This window comes from Ursus maritimus, unplaced genomic scaffold (assembly GCF_017311325.1).
Source record: "Ursus maritimus isolate PB19 unplaced genomic scaffold, ASM1731132v1 scaffold_2, whole genome shotgun sequence".
Classification (NCBI taxonomy): Eukaryota; Metazoa; Chordata; class Mammalia; order Carnivora; family Ursidae; genus Ursus; species Ursus maritimus.
The window spans coordinates 85,557,562-85,580,836 of record NW_024424452.1 but is presented as its reverse complement, the minus strand read 5'-3'; the positions used below and the strand labels follow the sequence as shown (position 1 = coordinate 85,580,836).

General features: G+C 44.8%; 2 long non-coding RNA genes across 3 annotated transcripts; one reads left to right on the top strand and one right to left on the bottom strand.

Annotated features, from left to right (window-relative positions):
- Nucleotides 1-134: 134 nt before the first annotated feature.
- LOC121104012 lies at nt 135-17,922 on the bottom strand. Its single transcript, XR_005836389.1, has 4 exons — nt 17,286-17,922; nt 12,854-12,923; nt 454-694; nt 135-274 (listed from the first exon to the last, which is right to left on the bottom strand). It is a non-coding gene; the product is annotated as an uncharacterized LOC121104012 (long non-coding RNA).
- Nucleotides 10,690-22,763, top strand: LOC103672408. 2 transcript variants are annotated; one of them, XR_005836388.1, is made up of 3 exons: nt 10,690-12,495; nt 14,116-14,189; nt 22,292-22,763. It is a non-coding gene; the product is annotated as an uncharacterized LOC103672408 (long non-coding RNA). The 2 variants fall into 2 exon arrangements; XR_005836387.1 differs by lacking the exon at nt 22,292-22,763 and adding an exon at nt 15,406-15,458.
- The last annotated feature ends 512 nt before the right edge of the window (nt 22,764-23,275 follow it).

Below are 23,275 nucleotides of genomic sequence, written 5' to 3'. Positions count from 1 at the left end.
GGAGTGTGTGGGTGAGACAAAGACCTTGACCTTGTAGGTGGTCCCCCAGCAGGCCTGGGATCCGAATCAGGGCTGTTCCGCGGTGAGGGTCAGGCTGGGGGCCGCTGTCAACAGCGTCTGCGGGAGCGCGGTGGGGACGAGAAAGCCATCCTCCCGCTGAAACATGCGTTTAAAACATATCGTTGTCACGCTTTTGGTTGCTGGATTCTTAAAAGATGGCAAGTGAGAGACACTTCATTCTTCAGTCAGAAATGCAAAGGAACAGAGCCCAATTCTAAAGACAAAGTAAAAAAAAAAAAAAAAAGCCGTCAGCACAGCAGGAGCCGAGCGAGTGGGGTGACTCCCAGGAGGCGTTCTTGACCAACCTGTTTCAAGGTTGAGCTCTCACAAGCTGTTGGGATAGGCTGCAAATATTGCCTGGTCTCCAAAGGGTGGGAGATGGGCGTCACTTACTGAAACACGCAGCCCGAGGTGCGGTGAGCGGTTGCCGGTGGGGCGGGCCTGGGGTGGGGGCGAGCGGGGCTCCCTGGGTGTAGAAAGTGACTCAGGTCAGAGGGCTCGAGGGCAACACTGTGAGCGTCCTGGCTTGAGCGCCGCTGCTTTCGGTCCCCTGCTGTCAGCTGCTCGTTCCTGCACCGGTATCGCTGATGGCCCCGCGGAAGGACAGATACTGTCACTGACTCTGGGTGAACGGCTGTGAATAAACAGGGCAACAGGGTCTGCCCTCATGGAACCTGCATTCTGAAGGGTTAAGAATATATTCGTATATTCTAAAGATTCTAAAGACAGTCTCTAGATTATCAACTAAAGATAGAAAGCTAGCAGAGAAGAATGCCTCCTCCTAGGTCAGATGGTGGTGAACAGTATGGAGGAAAGCAAGCAAGGGAAACTGGAGGAGTTATAGGGATACAATTTTATTTTATTTTTTTTAATGTTTTTTTTATTATATTATGTTAGTCACCATACTAGGGATATAATTTTAAATGGAGTCAGCAGAGAAGGTCTCACTGAAATGGCGGTTTTTGAGTCAAATCCTGAAGAAAGTGAGAGAGTTTAACATAATGGATACTTGGGGGCAGAACGTTCCAAGGAGGGGAAACAGCCAGTGCAGCTGCCCTGAGGCAGGGCATGGCTGGTGGGTTACGGGAATACCAAGCAGAAGGATGTGGCTGGAGCAAGAGAGGGAGGAGTGTTAGGGGATGAGGTTGGAGAGATCATGGCGGACAAGTCATGTAAGGCCCCAAGGACTTGGGGGCCTACATGAGGACTTTGGCTGTGCGTGAGATGCCCTTGGACCCACTGAGTTACCTTGTAATGATTTATAAAAAGTAATATATCTTTCCTCACTCCCTCTTTCAGAGGACTCGAGTCCTCCTCCTGCAAACACTGTTTCAATATCCTCCAATTAGAGCCATCTTCTGACTTTAGTCAAGAGACTAATATTAGAATCCAAGGAGAACTTACTGCATTCAAGTGCCAGCTTACTCAGTTTCACGCCTGAGGACCCCCGTCGTGCCAAGGGTCTTCGTCGTGTATGAATGCAAATATTCTCCTTATATTTTCCCAGAATTTCCTAAGAAACAGAGATCTGCAGTAACGTCCATGGTGGGGAAAGAAAAAGCACAGTTATTGTTTTTTAGCAGTATGTTGATCTGTTGCTTTTTCTACACCTACAGAGCTGACCGTGTGGGTTTTGTCTCTCATTCTATTAATGTGGCTATTACGTGAACTGATTTTTGAGCGTTAAGCCAACCTTACATAAATTCCACTTGGTGATGGCTTATCATTCTTTTTATATGTTCCCAAACTCACTTTTTTAAAATTCTAAGGATTTTTTAGTCTATTTTCATGAGAGATACTGGTCTGTGGGTTTCTTTGCTTGAAATATCTTTGCCTGACTTTTAAATCAGGGTAAACTGGGCTCATAGTATGTGTTTGGAAGCGTTTCCTTATCCTCTGTTTTCGGTGTTTGTGAGTCATTAGAATTATTTCTTTTTAAAAACATTTGGTAGAATTTACCAACAAATCCACTTGGGCCCAACTTTGTCCTTAAATTAAATTTTTAAATTTAAATTCAGTTTAGTTAACATATACTGTATTATTAGCTTCAGGGGTAGAATTTAGTGATTTATCAGTTTCATACAACACCCAGTGCTCATCACATCAAGTGCCCTCCTTAATGCCCATCACCCAGTTACACCATCCCCCACCCACCTCCCCTCCAACAACCCTCAGTTTGTTTCCTGTAGTTAAGAGTCTCTTATGGTTTGTCTCCCTCTCTGTTTTCCTCTTATTTTTCCTTCCCTTCCCCTATGTTCATCTGTTTTGTTTCTTAAATTCCACATATGAGTGAAATCATACGGTATTTGTCTTTCTCTGACTGACTTATTTCACTTAGCATAACACCCTCTGATTCCATCCATGTCATTGCAAATGGCAAGATTTCATTCTCTTTGATGGCTGAGTAATATTCCATTATATATCTATTATCTATACGTATAGATACGTATCTATCTGTATATCTATATGTATGTATATGTATAGATATAGATATATATGTGGGAATATATTAAATTACTAATTCAATTTTTTACTTAATATTCTATTCAGATTTTCTATTCCTTCTTGAGTTAGTTTAGGTAATTTGTCTCTTTCTAGAAATTTGTCCATTTCACATAAGTTGTCTGATTTGATACAAAGTAGTTCATAATAGTCTCTTAAAATCTTTTAATTTATTTGTAGGTTTGGCAATAAAAATTTTTCCTCTGTTTTTCTGATTTTGATAATTCCTGTCTTCTCATCCTATATCTTGGTCAGTCTAGCTAAAGATTTATCAATTTTGTTGATCTTCATTGATCACTCTTCATTGATTTTTCTCTATTATTTTTCTGTTTTCTACTTCATTGTTTTCTAAATATTTGGATTTAGTTAATTCCTCTATTTCTTACGGTGGATGTTTAAGTAATTAATTGAAGATCTTTATTCTGTTATAATGGAGGCATTTATAGCTATATATTTCCCTCCAATCACAGCATTAGCTACAACCCAAAAATTTTTATATGTTGACTTTTCATTTTCATTCAGCTCAAAATATTTTTAAAATGTCCTTCTGGTGTTTTTGTTTGGCAAATGAGTTTTATTAAAAAGGGTTTTCTTTAATTTCCGAGTATTTGCTAACTCCCCTCCCAATTTCCTTCTGTTGTTGATTTCTAATTTAATTGCATTGTAGCTAGAGAACACATTGTATGATTTCAAACCTTTTAAATTTATTGAAACTTGTTTTATGGACTAACATACAGTCTAACATAGGTCCATTCTGGAGAATGTTCCGTGTGTGTTTGAAAAGAATGTCTGTTCTGCTGTCATTGGGTGGAATGTTTTATAAATACCAGCGAGGTCAAGTGTTATTTACATTTTCTATATGCTTGCTGATTTTCTGTCTAATCGTTCTATCAGTTATTGAGAGTGGAGTATTAAAGTGTCCAACTGTCATTTTTGAACACCGTCATCTCTTGCTTAGGTTCTTGTAATAGCTTAGCACTCCCTGTCCACCCTCCCTGTCTTATTTTTCTCCATAGCACTTACCATCATCTAACCTAGTATGTATTTTATTTACATGCTAGAATATATAGGTCCCATGATAGCAGGGATTTTTGTCATTTCTCATCACTGCTGTGTTTCTGGCACCTTTAACAGTGCCTCTAACACATATTAGTCACACACAAATATTGGTTGGATGAATAAAGACATTACAAAATAAATGGCACCCCCTATTCGCTTGGACAAGTGCAGAACTCATCCCCACCATCTGGAGATCTGAAATGGGTCAGTACTGGTGGGAATACTGAGATAGATTCAAGGCAAAGGGTGGGAGATATAACGGGTACCTACGCTTTTGGCCACAAGTGGAGACTCTCCCTCTCCCCATATGCTTGTCCTTTGGATTTATCCCTCCTTGCATTTCCTAGTCATAAAATTGGTAGGCACTCGAGAATCAGGACTACGTGTAGGTTTTGAGGAACTAGGCCACCGTGCTTGATTTCGATCCTGGCTATTTGGCTTCCTTCTCCAGGCAAGTGAATCCCACTGACATCAGGTGGCCCTATGTAGCTCATTGCGGGTTAATTCCCAAGTGGAGAGGGCAAGGTGGGGCTAAAACTTCAGAGGAATAAACAGAATGGTTTTCTCCTCATATAGGTTTCCGTCCTGAAGCTGGGAGAGGTAGGTGGCTGGTCCAAGGTGGGGTATTCAGGATCCCAGCCAAGTACCATTCCATCCTGGCATGATTGAAACTATCTCCTCGGGTGTACACCTGAGACAGCTTTGAACTTTCATGTTTCTCCGGCTTTGGAGGGCCATATTATACAACATAAAAAAAAAGACACCCAATATTTATTGAGTGCTCGGCATATGATATAAGATGTTTTATATGTATCTGGCATATTAGATACTTTACATGTCTACATGCTTAATCAGTGCAAAATAAAAGATTGACTAATATTTTTTTTCTTTTACTCATTAAAGTTAGGCCTAAGTTTTGTGGACTGTTCTTATAGCCAACAGGAGCTCAGAGGAGAGGTCTGGGCTGGAAAAACCAATTTGGGCACCATGTATAAATACATGATAATTAAAGCTGTAAGAATAGGTAATATGCCTGAGAGAATGGGAGGAGGAGAACACCTAGGTCAAAACTTTGAGGAATTTAACTCTTAATGGCTGAGTAGAAGATAATGAGCCTGAAAAGAAAGAGGGGCATCCAGAAAGGTAGGAGGGCAGGTGGGAGGATATTATATACAGGAAAATATTTGTCAGCTTTCTGAAAACTTACCGTTCTCATGACACACCTCGCTTTGGGGGAGTCTAACTCTTAGGAAAGTATCTGTCATTTCATTGTGCGTTCTCATTAAGTGGATGATCTTGAAATTGTTCTAGATAAATAGTTCAGCCAGAGGTATCTAGAACACTGGAAGGATGAAGCGTTTTGTGTTATTAAGATGCTGTGTATTCATCAAAATTACTTTACTCCAATTCTTGTGTCCCCCTGTAAGTGGGACATACCCTTTCCATGGCCCTATTATCCATCTATGACTTTGGCATTCTAGTACTAATCTGAATGCTTGATATCAGTGAAACATGACAGACAAGGATTGAACAAATAAGGTTGATTTATTAGTGCAGCATTCCCAGTAGTCAAATTATTTCTTACTTTTGTTTTTAATGTTTGTAGCAGTAAATTCTCAATGAATTTTTATTTTATTGTTTCTGACTCAGTAACAAATGTCTTTATAAGAGTACTATTTTATTTGGTTCATCCACTCACTCCTCTAGCCACAAAATATATATTTAGTGCCTACTACATGCCAGATGCTGGAAGAGTTAAAATACACCAGGCATAGTTCTCCAGCTTTGGTGTGCATCAGAACCACCTGACGAATGGTTAAAAATACATGTGCCCCAATCTCACCCCTCATATTCAGCAAGGCCACGGTAGTTTCCAGGAGCTTCCACAAGCTCTCCATGTGATTATGAGGCACAAAAAGTTTTAGAACTATTGGTCTATGTAAAAAAATTTAGTGAGAAACTTTAATGTAAGAGAGTGTAAGAGGTGTCAAATAGAAGCGTGCATGGGGTAGAGTGTCTACTACATTTTATTCTATTCATATCTTGCTATAGCAGTCGACTGTACATTCAACAATATTATTACAATTTTCAACTATAATGGAACTTTGTGTTAGGGCTTTAAAGCCTTAGAAGTATGATTTAGTTTCCTTAATATTGGAGAAATGTTTAATGTCTTGATAAATGATCATAAAGGTAAGAGAATGCTCTACACATAAAAGTGTCATGATATTTGCGTATGTAACTTACTTTAGTAGGAATGAGGAAAGCATCTGGCAGTTCCTACTTGAATCCCAGGGAGCCTATTAGATGGTCGTTATGGGATTGGGCCCCTCTTAAATCAAACTGTTCTTTCCTTTTCTTTTTTCCCTTGTCTACTACACTCTTTGGCAGCCTGTTGATACAACAGGTTCAAACAGCATTGCGGGAATATTCATAGCAGTTTCTACTAAAACCCCAGCAATGATGCCATGTGCAAAACTCTGAGTCTTACATTGAGGGAAACAAGCTTTCTTTTAAAGAATAGTTAGTGTTTTCTTCTTCAAAGAAGGTGCTCATTCACCATGCCGCTCACAAGGAAACTTAGACTGTGGGAGACAGATCAGCTCTGCTTTTATTGTAGGGAACCTGGGATGTTCTTTGATTGCAAAACTTAATAGGAGTGCCTGGGTGGCTCAGTCAGTTAAGCATCAGACTCCTGATTTCAGCTCAGGTCATGATCTCAGGGTCATGAGATCGAGCCCAACATCGGGCTCCGTGCGCAGTGCAGAGTCTGCTGGAGATTCTCTCTCCCTCTGTCCCTCTCCCTGCTCTTGCACAAGCACCCTCTCTCTAAAATAAATAAATAAATCTTTTAAAAAAAACTTACTAGGAAGAGATGTGGATTAGAAGCAACTATTTCACAAATCTAATTCAAAAATTGAGTGAAAACAGCACAGAGAATTAGAAAAAAAAAAGTTCTATAATTTCTTCAAAATGCTGCTTCAAAAGGTGTCTTCGTTTCTTGAATTAGCTTCAAGAAGTGTGATACAGCGCTCACCAACCGCCAACATTCCTGCTCTTCCTCTCCTCCTTGGGCACACAGATAGGCTGCGCTTTTCAGCCTCCTTTGCAGGCTATATGGCCATGTGACTAAGTTCCAGCCAAGGGATTGTGAGTGAAAGTGACACAATATACACCTCTCCTAGGCTTGACCTTGAGAACGTCCCACCATGGTTCTCCATGCACCTTCTCTGTTAGCTGGATAATGACACCCAGGCAACCTTGAAAACCGCAAGTTGAAAACTGCAGGGCCTCTGTTAGCCTGGGCTCTTAAATAACTGTATGGAGCAAATAAATCCCACCCCTACTCTTCCCATCTCAATACCAATGCGCTTTGAGAGAGAAATAAGCTTCCACTCTTCTGAGCCTCTTAAATGGTGGGGCTTGTCTGCAACTGCAGTTAGCCTACTTTAACTAATATAGGACGTAAGGATATAGGTAAGTCTATACTATGAGAGCATGCACTGGCCTATTATTTCTGGATCCAGCAGAGGTGGTTTTTACCACAATCCCCCACTGAGAAAACCCTCTAGAAAAGAATCCTCTGACTCCAGGAGGCAGTACTTAGGCTGTTGGGACTATTCTAGTTCTGCAAAGACAATTCAAAAGCTAATATTTCTCTTGGCCTGTGGGACATGGTTCTAGCAGCACACAGAATAAAAAACTACTGAGAAATTCTAACTCCAGAATTTGGAGCAAACAAAATTGGATAGAACGAAACCAGGGGCACAGACACAACAGAGTCCAAAATGCAGCAGAGACAGAACCAGAATGCGGGACCATCTTCTAGGCCCCTTACTTTCACCTGCCACAGACTGGCATATGCTGTCATTAAAATCTAAGAGAAAATCCTCCTGGTGTTTAAATGTTTTACTGTATGGAAGTCAGATAGCAAATTTCACAATGTTCAAAGTCCTACTCCTTATCAGTTAGGGAGAGAGAGTTTTGCCTTCCCTTTTAAGATGATGACGGAGCTCTTTCTAAACATCTCCTCTCTCCCATGGAAGCCAGCCTCTCACACACCAACACCTTACCCACTGAGTGATCACTTTCCACCGGGTAGTTATTTATAGTAATGCCCATTCCAAATATAATCTCAGTGGATATAGAAACTATTTAAGAATTTGCAACCCGACTTTATTTTTAATTTTGCTGTCATTCTTATCCAAAATATCCCTCTGTTAAAAAGAGACAGTAGGCCAAAATGGAGTCACTTATGCTAAGCCTCACATCACCAAACCCAGAATTACTACTTAACTTAATTAAGGTTTCAGCCTCTCCCCAGAATGAAATATTAAACCAGTCAATATGAAATTACCTGGTCAGCACAAGTGGGCTAATCTGCCTGATAGTTCCCTGCCATCCCGTAAAGAAAGGTGACCTTAAAATAAATTTGGGGGGGGGGGCGCCTGGGTGGCTCAGTCAGTGCAGCATCTGCCTTCAGCTCAAGTCATGATCTCAGGGTCCTGGGATCGAGCCCCGCATTGGGAGTCTGCTTCTCCCTCTAACCCTCTCCCATGCTCTCACTCCCTCTCTCTCTCTCTCAAATAAGTAAATAAAATCTTTCAAAGAGGAGATCTTTTAAAAGAAAGATTTTAAAATCTTTTTTTTAAAAAAAGGAGCTTAAAAAAATAAAATAATTTTTTTTTTAATCGTGTGAAATGGTAACCAAGCTGCAGATGAGACTTCCAATTATTATTTTTGAACATTTGGCCATTGACAAGTTTGAAAAACTTAAGCAAGTGCCCTGTGGAGCACTGGTTCTTAATCGGTCCCTTAAGAAGCTGTTTGGTGATGCACATTAACTTTTGCAACAGAAGGGAAACAAAGGAAAAGAAGGGTGACCTGACCCAACCATTTTGCTCTGTGTTAGTCTAGCTAGTCCGGTCCCTTCTGCCTGTAAGTGCCTTGCACTCTGTGCAGCTCCTTGGAGCTCCTTTCCGTCTGCTAGGTGGGATGCCGCCTGATTCATGAGTCAGTGAATAAAGCCAGTAAGATCTTCAAAATTTACTCAGTTGAGTTTTGTTTTTTAACACCTCCAAGCCTTAAAACTCTTCAGCCGTTTTAGGCACCTCTCTCTCCTTCCTAGTCCGTTAAATAAAACAGCTCCCATCCACACAGCGGTTACTCAGTACCAGGCTTTGTGCTTGGCCTTTACACACATTAGGTGATTTAATCTTCTCAAGACATAGACAGTGTTATCATCCCATTCTGCAGACAGTAAAAAAAAACCAAAAAACAAAACAAAACTGAGGCACCAGAAGGTTAAGTGACTTGGCCAAGCGCATATAGCTATTAAGGAGCAAAACCAGGGTTCAAGGCTGGGCACTCTGAACCCCCAAACCTCCACTGTTAACCATTGTATTATACTGCTTCTACTTTCAGTCAGCAAATTTTTGCTCATGAGCGACACCTCTTGGAGGAGTAGTCGATCCTCCAGAAGGTCTAATAAATTCCGGTTCATCAGACCGCGTCTGCACACTTTCCTTCATCCCAGCACTTGTGGCATGCGGGAACCTCTTGCCACCGGGCTGGTGTTCGCTCTCAGAGCTACCTCCCTTCTCTACATCTTCGCAGCTCCCTGGCATGGTGAGATCCTGGGGCTGTTGCCACAATCTTCCGGAAAAGAGAAGCTTCTTGGCTCCAGCACGTTCTTAACGCTCGGGGGAAGAGCTGTGGGGCCAATCTGTCACCGTGTCTATATTTAGCCCCATCTGCCAGGAATATTTCAAGCTGCCTATTTTAGTATAAGCCGTTTTGTGCAAATGCCACTGTTCCACCACCAGTTCGTGGGAAACCAAGGGCATTAAGTGGATTTTCTGGTGTTTATGTTGAGTGTTGTGAGTTGGCCCTTCAGCCAACCTTCACATGAGCTAGGGGAGAGGATGGAGGCGGTGTTTTCCCAGGGTGTTAGTCCCAGGGGCCCACACTTTTTAGTGGCTCAAAAGTCATCCAAAAGTGGCAACCGCAGAGGCGGTGGTGGAAGTCCTGGCAGGGGGAAAGGACTATAAAAGGCCCAAGGCTCTTCCCCAGCATCCCTGAGGCAACATGATGGTCGAGCCCATTTCAGAGCTCTCTACTCCGGCTCCATAAATTACTGTATAGACCCTGACAGCCTTAAGCAACCCCCTCATACAGCCTCATGGATCTGTGTCAGTGAAAGACAAGGGCTCCCGTACACTGAGGGCTTCCCTTGTGCCAGTTTTCAGCTGGCTTGGACATGCACCATTCGTTTTGTCCATATGGCATCCCTGTGAGGGCAGTTCTAGGTCCAGTCCTAGTTCCACTTCACAGCTAAGGAAACTGAGGCTTAGACAGGCTGAGGGACTTGCAGAGGCAGATTTAGAACTCAGGCCCACTTAAAGCCAGACCTCAGGATCTTAACCGTTATCATCATGCCGACCCATTCTATCTATCCTACCCACCCAGTCTCCCGGTTTTCTTCCCCCAGGTATAAACACTGGAGTTTTTCGCATATATTTCCACCTCCATCTTATTGTCTAGACACAATGCTTAACTGTATTTGAGGGGTTCTGACCACAGGTTTGTTACCCAGCCCACTGTGACTAAATACCCACCCCCAGGGTGGGCCCAGCGGCAGCCCAGTGAGGCAGTGGGGCTCCGGGACTTGCCCCTGCGCTTGAGTAAATACTGGCTGGAAGAAGCAGTTGAGCAGCCTTAGGAGAGGGCGCCCCCGCTGCAGAGGTGAGTTTGATTGGAGATGTACGGAACCTGGTTTTCATCTGACTGGGGCTGCTGGGAAAGGAACTGCCCCCAGGATTGGCAAGGGGCTGGGACTGAGAAGACGGACATTGGAGTGAAGTTCATTAATCCAGCTGTCCTGGGTAACTTATTAATCTTCAGAGTGGCTGAATCTAGGTGAATTCTGAATTGTTATAATAGGAAAATCTTGATGTGTGTGTGTGTGTGTGTGTGTGTGTGTGTGTGTGTATTTTTCTTTCCTAAGCACAATTCCTGAAAATAAGTATGTTTCACTAAATCACCCTAGCATGAAGGTTGGAAGAAAGTGGCTACATGCCTAGCCTTAGAAGTCACATGGTGTCCCATTGTAATCCCATAATAGTTACAGACCGGCCTAGATTCAAGAGGAGAGAACATGGACACACTCCTCAAAGAAGAAGGATCAACATCAATTTGTAAGAGGGGCACATGAAATGGAATATACGTTACGGTGCCTATCTTTGAAATATACAATCTTCCATACCAACTGCATTGGACTAGGGGAAGAACTTGGATTTGGAAGAAATTGGGCAAAGTGGGGTAGCTAGTATTTGAGTGCTAGAGGGCTAGCATGGCAGTGGAGAACCAAGGCTCCAAGAAATTCATTCATACAGTCAACAAATGTTGAGCCTCCTTGGGTACTCACCATGAGCCAGAAACTGGGGATACACAGTGGGTAAGACACAAGGTCCTGGCCTTCATGTAGGTTACAGTCTGGTAGGGAGACAATGACTCAAATAAATACAGAAATGTCATTAGGAGCTACAAAGTTGGAAAGAACATTGACAATATTGGAGAGAGTGTTTATTTTAGAAAAAGTGCTTAGGGAAGACCTCTTTGAAGTGGGGACATTTGAGCAGAGGCCTGAATGAATGGAGGGAGGGAACGAAGCATGCAAACATCTGAAGGAAGGGCAATCCAGGCTGAGGAAAGAGTAGGTATAAAGTCCCTGCAGAGGGATAAGCTTGGCGTATTCAAACAGGAAGCCCAGTGTAGCTAGAGCATAAGGATTGAGATGGAGAAGGGTAGGAAATGCAGTACGAGAAGTTGCTATTAGTTGTCCTTAATTTGAGGCAAAATCCATTCAAAACCTTGCTTTTGTTGGTATTTGTTTCCCTAAGTGTTAGGATGGAAGGACACATTCTCATTAGGAAGTATCCATCATTAATACAGGCTTCCTGTTTTCTAAATGCAAATGACCATGTTTCCATTGAGGGCAGAGCTGAGTGAATACAAATTTCAGAAAAATGTCTCCGACATGAATGTAGAAGCATCTGGCCACCCTCAGGGTACCTTCCCACCACTTACCGCAGCCAATCTGGTCTTTGTCAGGGCATCTTGCTTTTCAGAGAGTAACTATGACAATGGAATGTGATGCTGGGGGTCTACAGCAGCCCTCTATTTGCCCACAACATGTGATAACGGAACACAGAATTATGAATCAGGAGAGCGTCAGCCTCTCCCTTTGTAGTAGACGAGTAATCTGCTATTTGATTCAATTAATGTTTTGTTATTGGTTTTGTTTTTCTTATGACTCTCTCATAACAAGATGAGTAAGATGTTCTATAATCTATAACACCATTTCCCAAATTAATTTGATGAAGACCTCTGTATTAGTTTTCTATTGCTGCTGTAACGAATTATCACAAACTTAGCAGCTTAAATAACACAACGGTATTATTATATAGTCTGTGTAGATCAGAAGTTTGATGGCGGTCTCACCAAAATAAGATCAAGTTGTCAGCATGGCCATGTCCTCTTCTCTAGGTTCAATGAGAGGATCTATCTACTTCCTTAGTCATTCTGGTTCTTGGTAGAATTGAGTTCCTTGTGGTTACAGGAGTGAGATTGTCATTTCCTTGATGGCTGAGGGCCATTCCTAGCTTCTAGAGGCTTCCTGGATTCCTTGGCTCTTGGGCTCTTCCCTTATGTTCAACGTCTGCAATGATGGATTGAATCCCTCTCAAACTTTGACTCTATCCTCCTTCTTCTGTCTCATCTCTCTTGGACCACAGCCAAAGAAGATGTTCAACATAAGGACTCATGTGTTAGATTGGGCCCACTCGGATAATCAAGGACTATCCCCATTTCAAGGTTTGTACTCTCAGTCACATCTGCAAAGTTTCATTTGCCATGTAAGCCAACACAGTCACGGGTTCCAGGAATTAGGGTGTGGGCATCCTGGGGGAGAGACATTATTCTGCTTACCGCAACCTTCATTTCCTAACCTCCACTAACCTAGAGCTGAATGGGCTACAGTTTGGGAAGCATTGCACTGCTCAAAGGTGTCAAAGGGCTTACTTGTAGACAGGAAGGCACTAATTCTTTAGGGGCAATGACAACAGCCAAGGCCCTGGGCGAGCAGGAGACCACATGCAGGTTGGATTTCTCCATGTGGTTGGGGATGCAGGTGCAGAGGAATAAGGTTTCAGTGATGGGTTTACCTTCTCACCTAGCCAGAGTATGAATCAGGTAGATTTCTGGATTGGCCCAATTTGTCAAGAACTTCTGCCTCTTCATGCCTGAAGGGAGAGGAAGGGACAGTTACTATACCAGGTATTTTCCCAATCACCTCCTATAATGGTCATGCTAACTTGGGAAGGTGAACTCTGCATTTGAACCTATGTGTGATGGATTTATTTGGTGTCCCACCCCAGTCCCTCCTACTGGATGGGTGCATCCATCCTATAGCAGCAGTGTGCTAACAGCTCACAGCGTCCCCTTTCTCTAGAAACCACCCTGACAGTTGATGGGAGATGCCTCAGCTGTGAGGTCGTGCTTCTGCCAACACACACACACACACACATACACACACACACACACACACACCTTCCCAACCCACAGAAGTCTGGCCCCCATGCTTGGTGGTGGGAACATTTCTGTGATACCACTTATGCCCCAGAGTCTTCTGTGGATCATGTCTGGCTTTTTCTGAGACCACAGCCTTGCTCTACTCTTCCCTTCACTTTTCTGCTTCCCTTCTTCAGTTCCAAGTTTTTCCTGAATAAATCAATAAATCACATGTCCCCAGAACTTCGTCTCAGGCTCTGCTTCCAAAGAACTCAACCTAAGATGTGATAAAACTAATGCATATATCAGGACCCACAAAATGGAGGCCACCTCCATGGCCCTGCCCACATCACAAATCTGAACCTAAGCCCGCAGTTCCAGGAAGCACTTGTCAAGGACACTTAACAAACACCAATCACAATCCCCCAACTAAACTTCAGCTAACTTATCCTACCCTAGAAAATAAGACCTGGGGTTGTCTGGGTGGCTCAGCTGATTAGGCATCTGCCTTTGGCTCAGGTCAGGATCCCAGGGTGCTGGGATCGAGTCCCACATTGGGCTCCTTGATCAGTGGGGAGTCTGCTTCTCCCTCTGCCTGCTGCTCCCCCTGCTTGTGCTCTCTCTCTGACAAATAAGTTAATAAAATCTTTAAAAAAGAAGGAAAGAAAGAAAGAAAGAAAGAGAGAGAGAGAAAGAAAGAAAGAAAGAAAGAAAGAAAGAAAGAAAGAGAAAAGAAGACCTGCTTGCCTTACCAGGAAATCCCTGGCTTCCTAGCCAGTCGTGCCCTGTTACGCACTGACTCTACTAATGCTCCCTAACACTTGATCTTGCTTGAAATCCCTTGGGAAGACTGATCCGCTGCGGTGAGGCACTGCACTCTCCCAATCCATGGCTCCCTAATAACAGAGTTCTTGCTTTTTGCAGGTTCCTGGCCTAGAATCAGGCAGCACCGAGAAAATGTCTAGAGAAGATGATGCACTGGTGCATGACCCTTCCAGGTATGTGGTTGAACAAATCGAAGGAATCTTGATGGTTTATTTGCAAAAAGTCAGGGTGGGAATTCCATGCAGGATTCTGAAGACCTGGTCTGTGGAAAAGGATGCAAAGTTGAGAATACATTGAAATACAATGGTCCACGCCAGGGCCGGTTCCTTGGGGGCAAGCACTGAGCCCATCACGCTCGTGCTGTATCCCTGTGCTGGTGCAGGAGCTGACACACGGCCGATCGGCTGCTCGTTGAATAAGTGAATCAAGTCGAGAGAAGCAATAGAAGGTGAGGTCTCTGAGTCAGGAGGTTAAGCAGGAGAAAGTTGGGAAAAAGAGGATCTGTTCTCAGTAACACATGCGCCTTTGAACCCTTCCAAACTCCTCTGTGATCACACTTCCTGGAACCTGCTTGTAGTTCCCAGGAGTCTGTGGCCACAAGCCACAGGAAAAAAAAAGTGAAAAAAAGTGGCATTTCCGGTCAGCCCTCCCTCCACACCCAGGCTGGAGTTCCAGCAGCCTGCTCTGGTACCTGGGCCATGCCCTGTCTTGAAGAGATCTAGCAGAGCTCTCGGTTAGGCTGAAGTTATTTTTATTAATATGTTATTCCAACTTGTACGATAAAACACCAAGTATCAATGCAATTTACTTTAGTGCTTAATAAGCACCAAACACAAATTTCTGATTCAAACACCAAACAACCAGTAAAATTTACCAAATCAGTAAAATTAAAATTAATAATAGGAATGAAATGTGACATGAGATTGTTTTTGCTAAAACCCAGTCTCTCTTCATCACACAATATGGTACTGACTGTCCAAGCCCAGGCTCTTTCCAGATCAGCCCATCCCCTGGCCAGGTGCGGACAACCGCTCATGCTCGGCTTTCCTCAATTCAAACGACTTCTAGACCTTCCCTCTGATAAAATGCACCCTGCTGCTTCCTTTCGGCTTTCAGCAGATACGAACGCATTTATACATTAAGTCCACCTCTCTTCTTTCCTCATTAGGGGAACATAAATAAAGCAGCTTTACTTGGCATTAATGTGATCACAAACACAAATGTGGCTGAAATCACGCAGGGATTGGATTAGACACTCAGATGTATAAGCTTGTGAGAATGTATATGTATGATGTATACATACGTATGCATATATCTATATGAAATAATCGTCGATGCTTAATTTTATTTATTTTTTTTTTAAAGATTTTTTATTTATTTATGTGACAGAGAGACAGCCAGGGAGAGAGGGAACACAGCAGGAGAGTGAGAGAGGAAGAAGCAGGCTCCCAGCGGAGGAGCCCGATGTGGGACTCGATCCCGGAACGCCGGGATCACGCCCTGAGCCGAAGGCAGACGCTTTAACGACTGCGCTACCCAGGCGCCCATCGATGCTTAATTTTAAAATAAAAAACTAAAACATGCTCTTAGAAAATGTGTGAGTCCCGGAGGAAACACGGCTGCAGGCCCAGCCGGGTCTGGAAGCCCGCCTCTGTGTGTATACAGCTTCATTTCTCCCTCTGCATGTTCTCCCGCCCAGAAAGAAATCAAGCTCATTGTCCTTACCCCCCCACTTCTTATGTAACCATCAGATTTATTTATCCATCTCTTCTGGAACAGTCGGTCACCAACATTTATTGAGCATCTACCATAACTGCTTCTCGGCGTCTTAAGAACTCTGTAGATATTACTGTTATTGTGATTCTGTTTTTAAGGTAAGAAATCTGGAGCTCAGTGGGCTTAGTTTAAGAAACTTGCCGAAGCGGCGCCTGGGTGGCTCAGTCAGTGAAGCATGTGCCTTCGACTCAGGCCATGATCCCAGGGTCGTGGCATCGAGCCCCAGGTCAGGCTCCCTGCTGAGCGGGGCACCTGCTTCTCCCTCTGCCTTGGCCCCGTCCCCCAGCTCGTGCCCACTCGTGAGGACGCTCTCACTCTCCTCTCTCTCTCTCAAAAATAAATAAATAAATTCTTTTAAAAAAAGAAAAAAGAAACTTGCCTAAAACAATTACTTACATCGGAGGCAGGGTTTTGATTCAGTGCTATCTGACCTCAGACCCCACATTCCTGTTCCTCACGATATCCCCAGGGTATCGAAAAGTGCACATAATAGGTACTCAACAAACATGTTTTGAATGAACACAAGAACAGTGACCTGGTTGCATTGTGCCAGTCTGCCTCTCCTCATAGCCTGTAGGAATTGGTCTCCCCTATTGACCCTATATATTGTTCCCCTATAGGCAGCAAGGCCTTTAGAGTAGAGGCTATGGGTCCCCACCTCGGACCCCCCTCCCCATCGTGCCTGGCATAGAGTAGATGCCCAAATAGGTATTCATCTGAATTGTTTTGAGCTCTCGGCCCAGCCTGGGATCTTTCTTCAAGGACCATCTAGAATTAGAAAAAGAGACTTTGAGGAAGAGAGTGTTTCTGACAACACGTGTCACTGGCTAGCCTTGGGAAAGGAAGGGGAGGCTTTGGCAACCTCCTTCTGAGGCTTGGACTCCCAAGCCCCACTACGTAATGTAGGTAAAAGCATGTGATTTAGAAAGTAGCAAAATCCTAGAGCAGCGTGCCAAGTTCCGAGTCACTGAAGCAAGTGGTGTAAATGATGAAATTTCAAAGACAGAGACCTTTTTAGAAAAAGCCCGGGTATGCAGAAGTGACAGCACTGAGCCCTGGGTTTGGGGGGAAATGACAAGTCTTCCTCCACTCCCCCTTGTAGGAGGACCTTGGTGAGTGGCTTTTAAATGCCCTTTTAAGTCTCTGAAAAGAGCTGCCTGCTGGATCAGCAAAGGCTGGAAGTTCCTCGTGATCATTTGTAACATAATTGAGGTTTGCACATTCTTTCTGCTCAGGCTGCTCCTGGGGTCAGAGAGAATGCCCCGAGGGGTGCTTTGCAGATCCCTTGGGTTCACATTTTCCCCCATTACTGCCCTTGTTCTCTTGCTCGACCAGAACCGCAAGGCTCTTCTTGCTCTCGCCTCATTGAACAGGAAACTTTGTTTCCTCCCAGACTCTTTGCTGCTTCCTCTCTGTGCTGTTTTCCAGCCAGTGAGAAGCCCAGGCCATTGCTGGTTTGTGGTGGGCGCTGGGCAGCCGACAGCATGACTTACCCTGTGTTCTCTCCTCACCCACTTGCCTGAGAGAAGGAGTGCTTCTGAAGGAGCGCCCAGATGTCTGCTATGTTGCAAGGCGTTTTCAGGGACCGGCACCTTCCAAAGCTGGGGCATCCTTCCATGCGTCGGTGAGGCGGGGTGGAGGGAGGAAAGGAGTTGATACTTACACACGCGCCAGCCTTGCCAGATACTGGACTAGGAGCCCCGAGGAATGGCTGGAATTATCACAGCTCACAGCCCCCTGGTGGGCTCAGTACTGTCCTGGCTTTGCAAACCAGGGGCCCCAGATTTGCCTGAGACACAGCTAGGACAGTAAAGAGCAAGGGCTCAAGTCTAGGTCCCTGGCCCCAGTCTCCAAGTCCTTAAGCACCCCAGAGGGACGTTAGCTTCTCTGCCCACACCCCCGCCCTGCAGAAGGGAGCTTGGTCTCCCCACTTCCCCTCCCCCCCCCAACTCCTGAGTCATGAAGAAACTAACAAATTCATGATTTGTAAAGAGTTTTGTTCCTTAGCTCTGCTCAGATAGGCTTCAGTTCAAAACACAGTGTGCATTCATGCCGGATTCTCCAGGACACTTCCAATTTCGTATGATGTTATAATTTGTAATAAATCCATTTCGTTACATTTACGATCAGTATGATTTCATTTTACACCATTTTAAGGCATTCCAAGTACAAAAATTTAGAAACCGGAAAAAAAAATTTTTCTCAGATGCCATGCCCTGATTTTTGAATCAGAAAATGCTTCTCTCTGCGACGCGCGCCCCAAGAACGTGATCGTCCTCGTTCATCTATCGGCATTTTTTTAGGGAGGCAGTTCTCTGTTCCAGGTCCTGGAAGTGCTGTTGTGCGCCCCTCATTGCAGCACCGCCCCAGGATATTCCAGCCCCTTCTCCAAACAGATCCTTGACCACGCGTTCTCAACCTCCCCTCCCATACGGAGACTCAAGATGCTTTTCTCAGTCTTGCAGCAGATGCATCAGCTGTTCCTGCCCTCAGACTCCCTTCTCCAGCCGCCATTCCAGGGGCACGTGGGGCAAAACCCTGAGCAGACAATGAAGCTGGTTGCTTTGTGTTGGTGCCAGAAAGAAAGTCCTGCCCCTCCCAGGTGTGCCCCCCCCTCCCCCGGCCGACTCCCCTCCCTCCCTCTGGATGGGGCTATACGTGTTGCCTCCAGCCCTGCTGGAGCCCACTCTTTCCAAACCATTGAGTCATTTCCTCTTGGGGACTTTCTCATTAAAACCTTCCTGTTTGCTTTGCTCTGGAGCTCCACTCCGAGTTGCTGTTTCCTTCCCTGTCCCCACTGAGCTGTAATTAATGGCCCCGCACCTTTCAGCTCGCCCTCCCGTTGCAGTTTTCCTTCCCACGCTCCTCTCTTGGCTGGAGTCTCTCCACTTGGTGCACACTTGTGCAAAGCCCCAGAGCTTCTAAAGCTGTGAGGGCAATGGGGGAAGCCGCTCCTGTCCTGCAAAGTGTTGCCTGAAGGATAAATTGGACAGATGAGTGTCTACAAATAGGCAGCAGGGAGAAAACCCTCTGACCAACAGCCTGTCCCAGATCTAACTGACACAGCAAGCAGAGCGGTGGGGAATAACCCTTGATTAATGCCCTCTGAGCTGCTCGACCCCGAGCAGCTGCCGGATCCCCCGGAAGACGGCTGTGGTCTCTGTGAAGCCCTAGTTCGGAGTGTTTGTGTGCACATCTGAGACCCGCTAACCCAGGGACAGTTTGCTGTTGTGGTCAGCAGCACCAGGGCGGGACTGGGTGGGGCAGAAGGGGCCAGAAGACACTGGGGTTTTCTGATCGAGTGATGGGGCAATGGGAAGAGAGCACAGAGAAGGAAAGGAAATGATCAGACTGAATATTGCAACTTTGTTCTTTCTTCAGGCTTATTTTTTTCAGGGAGGTATTTCTCTGATCCAGGCCCACAAGAACTGGGGTATATTTCTTAACGCAGGCACAGTCCCAGAATATTCCAGCCCCTTCTCCGAACAGATTCTGGATCAAATGAAATGTCATGGGCTGTACAGAGAAGAGTGCCCTTTGTACCCTGTGGGTATTTGATAAATGTTTACTGAAGCAAGTCAAACTGTCAAAAAGTATATGTGACAGAGGGGATGGATGGTAAAGTCGTCTGCGCACCCCAAATCGTGCACTGTCTGTTCACTTCATCACACCACCGGTCATTAAGGAAAAACCCTTGGGAGATATTCCCAGGGTAATGGGCCTTCTGCCACCCCTCAAATCCCATCATGTTGGCAGCCTCCCGCCTCAATAATGTGTGAGGCCCGCATGACCTGGTGCCTGCTAACGGGGCTTTGCAGAGCTCCAAAGCCAGCACACTGCCGCTTGGAAATCTGCTTTCCAAGTATATTTATCATTGGTAATCCTCACCAGTTTGGAGACTCAAACAGAAGCCGAGAGTCACCTGGTTTGGCTCCTGGCTCCTGAACATTCACTCTGATTCACAGGAGACCTGCCTCAGTCCCGCGCAGGCTCATCGGCCTCCTCTGCTCTCCACCTGGTTCCCTGCTCTGTCGCCTGGGCATCATCCTGTGCCGTAAACGATCCTTCCTTCTTCTCTTGGGTTTTCAATGTCTTCATTCCCACTGGCCTCCAACTCTTCCCTCCGCCGGCTTCATAGAGCCTTCCCTTTCCATCCTCCAGGGGGCGCCACTATGGCTGGATAAAGGAGTTGGAGGGGGGGTCCTTTACCTGGAACACACCTGAGTGGCAACTCGTCCCTGCCCACCTCCTTGTGCAAAGATGGGCACTGCTGCTTACCTCCGGTTACTGTCTTGTGTCCCTCCCCGCATTACCAACTCCTCGCAGGAACCGTCTGTCGTTCCTTTTACCTCCACGTGCCTTGACTTAGTAAAGTGAGCGGCCTCTTCCTCCTCCTCCTCCTCCTTGCTCACCCTTAGCACTTGATACACCTGACTATCCCCGCCTTCTGGAAACACTCTCCTTCCCTGACCTTCCTGCTTCTTCTGTTCCCTCGTGGCTCCTCCTCACTCTCTGAGCAGCTCTCCTTCCCCAGTCTTCTCTCTGAAATCTTGCTGTTTCTGAAATGCCGCGTTCTTAGCCCTCTTATTCTTTATAGCCCCTTCCCTGGGGCATCTCACTTACTCCCATGGCTTAGGCTAAAACTTATATACTGATGACTTTCCTTCCTTCTTATTAAAGTAAAAATCTCTTACAATGACAAAGCATCACATGTACAGGTAAACAAAAATAAGAAAATAAAAACACTGTTTCCACCATCTATTGCCAGTGTTAATCTTATTGTATATCCTTCCAGAATTTTTATGTATTTTTACATCTTTTCCAAAATGAGAAAAATATAATTTTTTAAGTTGTTATAAACTGTTTTGTAACTGCTTTCTTTTTTAGGTTAATAATCTGAAACTTTCCATGTCAATACATCTTATCTAATGCCCGGTCCACATCTGACTACCTAAATCATCCCCCAGATGTCCTGTCTAGCTGGTTTGTCCAATTAGGGACAAATATAAAACTCCGGCATAAATATATATCATTATCGTTGCATGGGTATTTCTTAAGCTCTTTTGCCAAGCATAGACATGATATCATGCTTGTTAAATGGATTTGGGCAATTATCTATAAAATATCCCAACTTCTGGATTTGGCTAGTTGCTTGTCTGTGGTATTATTTAACTTGTTTCTCTAGCCCACTTATTTCTTATAAACTGGAAGTAAAACACAAAGGCATAATGAATCCAGGTTAAGCCTTGTTAGTTAGCTTGCATCATAGGAGATGTGAACTTCCTTCTGCATTTTGTCATAAGATACCTATGTTCTGATTGACCTGCCATGAGGGATCCCAGCACTGACCACTTAAGGCAAATGGCAGTCTTAGCCTTCCCTTGTAGCCTTAAGTTATCAACCTTGTGGCTAGGAAGTCAACAGTGGTGTTATTTTGGCAATACTATACAAGTGTCCAGTGCCCCAGTAACCATATGCCTAAAGCCCTTACCGCCAGTTTATACCTGAGTCAATAGTTTCATTAAGAGTTTAAAGTGATTATCGGTTAGGGTTCTTCGTAGGATATGGATGACACATTTTAATTAATTAAAAGTTAATTAAGAACATTTGTTAGGAAGGACCTATTTCCTGAGGTGTGGGCAGGACTACCAGTGTTTAAAGCCATGAAACAGTAACAATCGTCATTCTACTGGTTACGGAGATCCAGGTTCAATGATATAAAGTAGATAAGAATGGGTTCTAGAGTCAGAAAGACCAGAGCTCAAAATGTAGGTTCCGCACATCACAGATTGTGTGAAATTGGGCAAAGTCAGCTGGTCTCTGAGCATCAGTTTCTTCGCCTATAAAACAAAGAAAGTAATAGGACTTACCTCATAGGTGATTTTAAAGATTAAATGCTGCGAAGCACTTAGCATGATGACAGGGTTTTGTTATTACTCTCAGCTGTCCTAGCTGCCCGAAGCAGGCAGGATCCCCCGTGATGGCCCTTATAATCCCCTCGAGTGCAGTGGGGCCTCTGAATAGGATGGGGTGTCACCCCCGCAATTCTGTTGTGCTGTATGGCAGAAGGGAGCTTATCAGGGTGGATCTGACCTTGTCAGGTCAGCCCTTTCAAAGCAGAGAGCTTTCTCTGCTGGTCACAGGGAAGAAGTCAGAAAAGTGCATTCCAGCTGGCCTTGAAAAATATAAACATCCATGTTGTGAACGGCCTATGGGGACCATGTCGCAAGGAAAGCCAGTGGCTTCTGAGAGCTGAGCATGATTCCCGGCTGATGGCTAGCAAGGAAATGGGGACCTCATTCCTGCAGTCACAAGGAACGGAATTCTGCCAACAACCTGGACAAGCTCAGAGGAGGACCTCAGGTGAGAACTGCAGCCCAACCTCACCTGCAGCCTTGTGAGACCCTGAGCCAGGGTCCAGGGAAGCTGTGCTCAGACTCCCGATCCACGAAACTGTAAGATAATAAATTCGTGTTGCTTTCATCTGCTTCGTTCACAGCAACAGAAGATGAAAGTCCTAGCTGGAGTTGCTCATCTCTGCTTCTGTGTTCTTGCTGGGCTCGTTTCTGCTGCTAATGGCTGTCCTCCAAAGCAATACTCGATTGCATAAATCATGACAATGCAAGAATGACAAGAGGGAGGCCACTCTTCAACACAAACCCCGTAGGATGTCAATATTCTCTCCAGCTTCTATTGCTAATGGACTGATGGTGGTCATGGCGAGGAGTGGCTTATAGACCTTTGTGGCTTTAGAGAGGAACAAAAATATCATCGGGACTGAGCTTTTCCTGGAAGACTCAACTCGTTATGCAAAAGATCTTTTCTTCATGGGTTTCCTGTTTGACACTGCAAGTCTCTCAACTACTAAAGGCTTATCTGAATCTGAGGCCAAACTTAGCCAAATGACCTGGTCCTTACTGAGTTTACAGTATGTTGGGAAAAGCAGACATTAAACAAGTTACACAAAGTTACCATTATCAACTGTGTTGTGTGCCTTAAAGAAAAAGCATTGAATTATGAAGGCTTTCCCGAGGAAGTGATCCTTGAGATGAGATCAGATGGATGAATAGGGGTTGACTAGGCCAAGGGATGATGTTGAGCATTCCCGGGGATCCAGAACAGCTTCTGGAAAGGTCCCGAAGCAGGAAGGGTCATGGCAATATTAAGAAACCTTAGGACGGGGAAGCGAGCAAGGAGAATGAGAAGAGCATGTGTGAGTTGCAGATGGGAATGGAGGGAGGAGCTAGGTCTTGCAGGTCCTATTTGGCAACGCTAAGGATTTCAGTCTCAGGTTTTCTCTTTTAAAAGAGCACCCTGGCTGCGAAGGATTGTATGGAGCGGGGACAGATGCAGAAAAACTAGTCAGGAAGCAATTGCAGCAATCCAGACAGAAGCTCGGGGGGCTGTGACGAGGGTCATGGTGGCGGAGAAGAAGAGAAGTTAGATTAAGGAAATCCAATTAAGGGATTTTTACTTTTGCCAG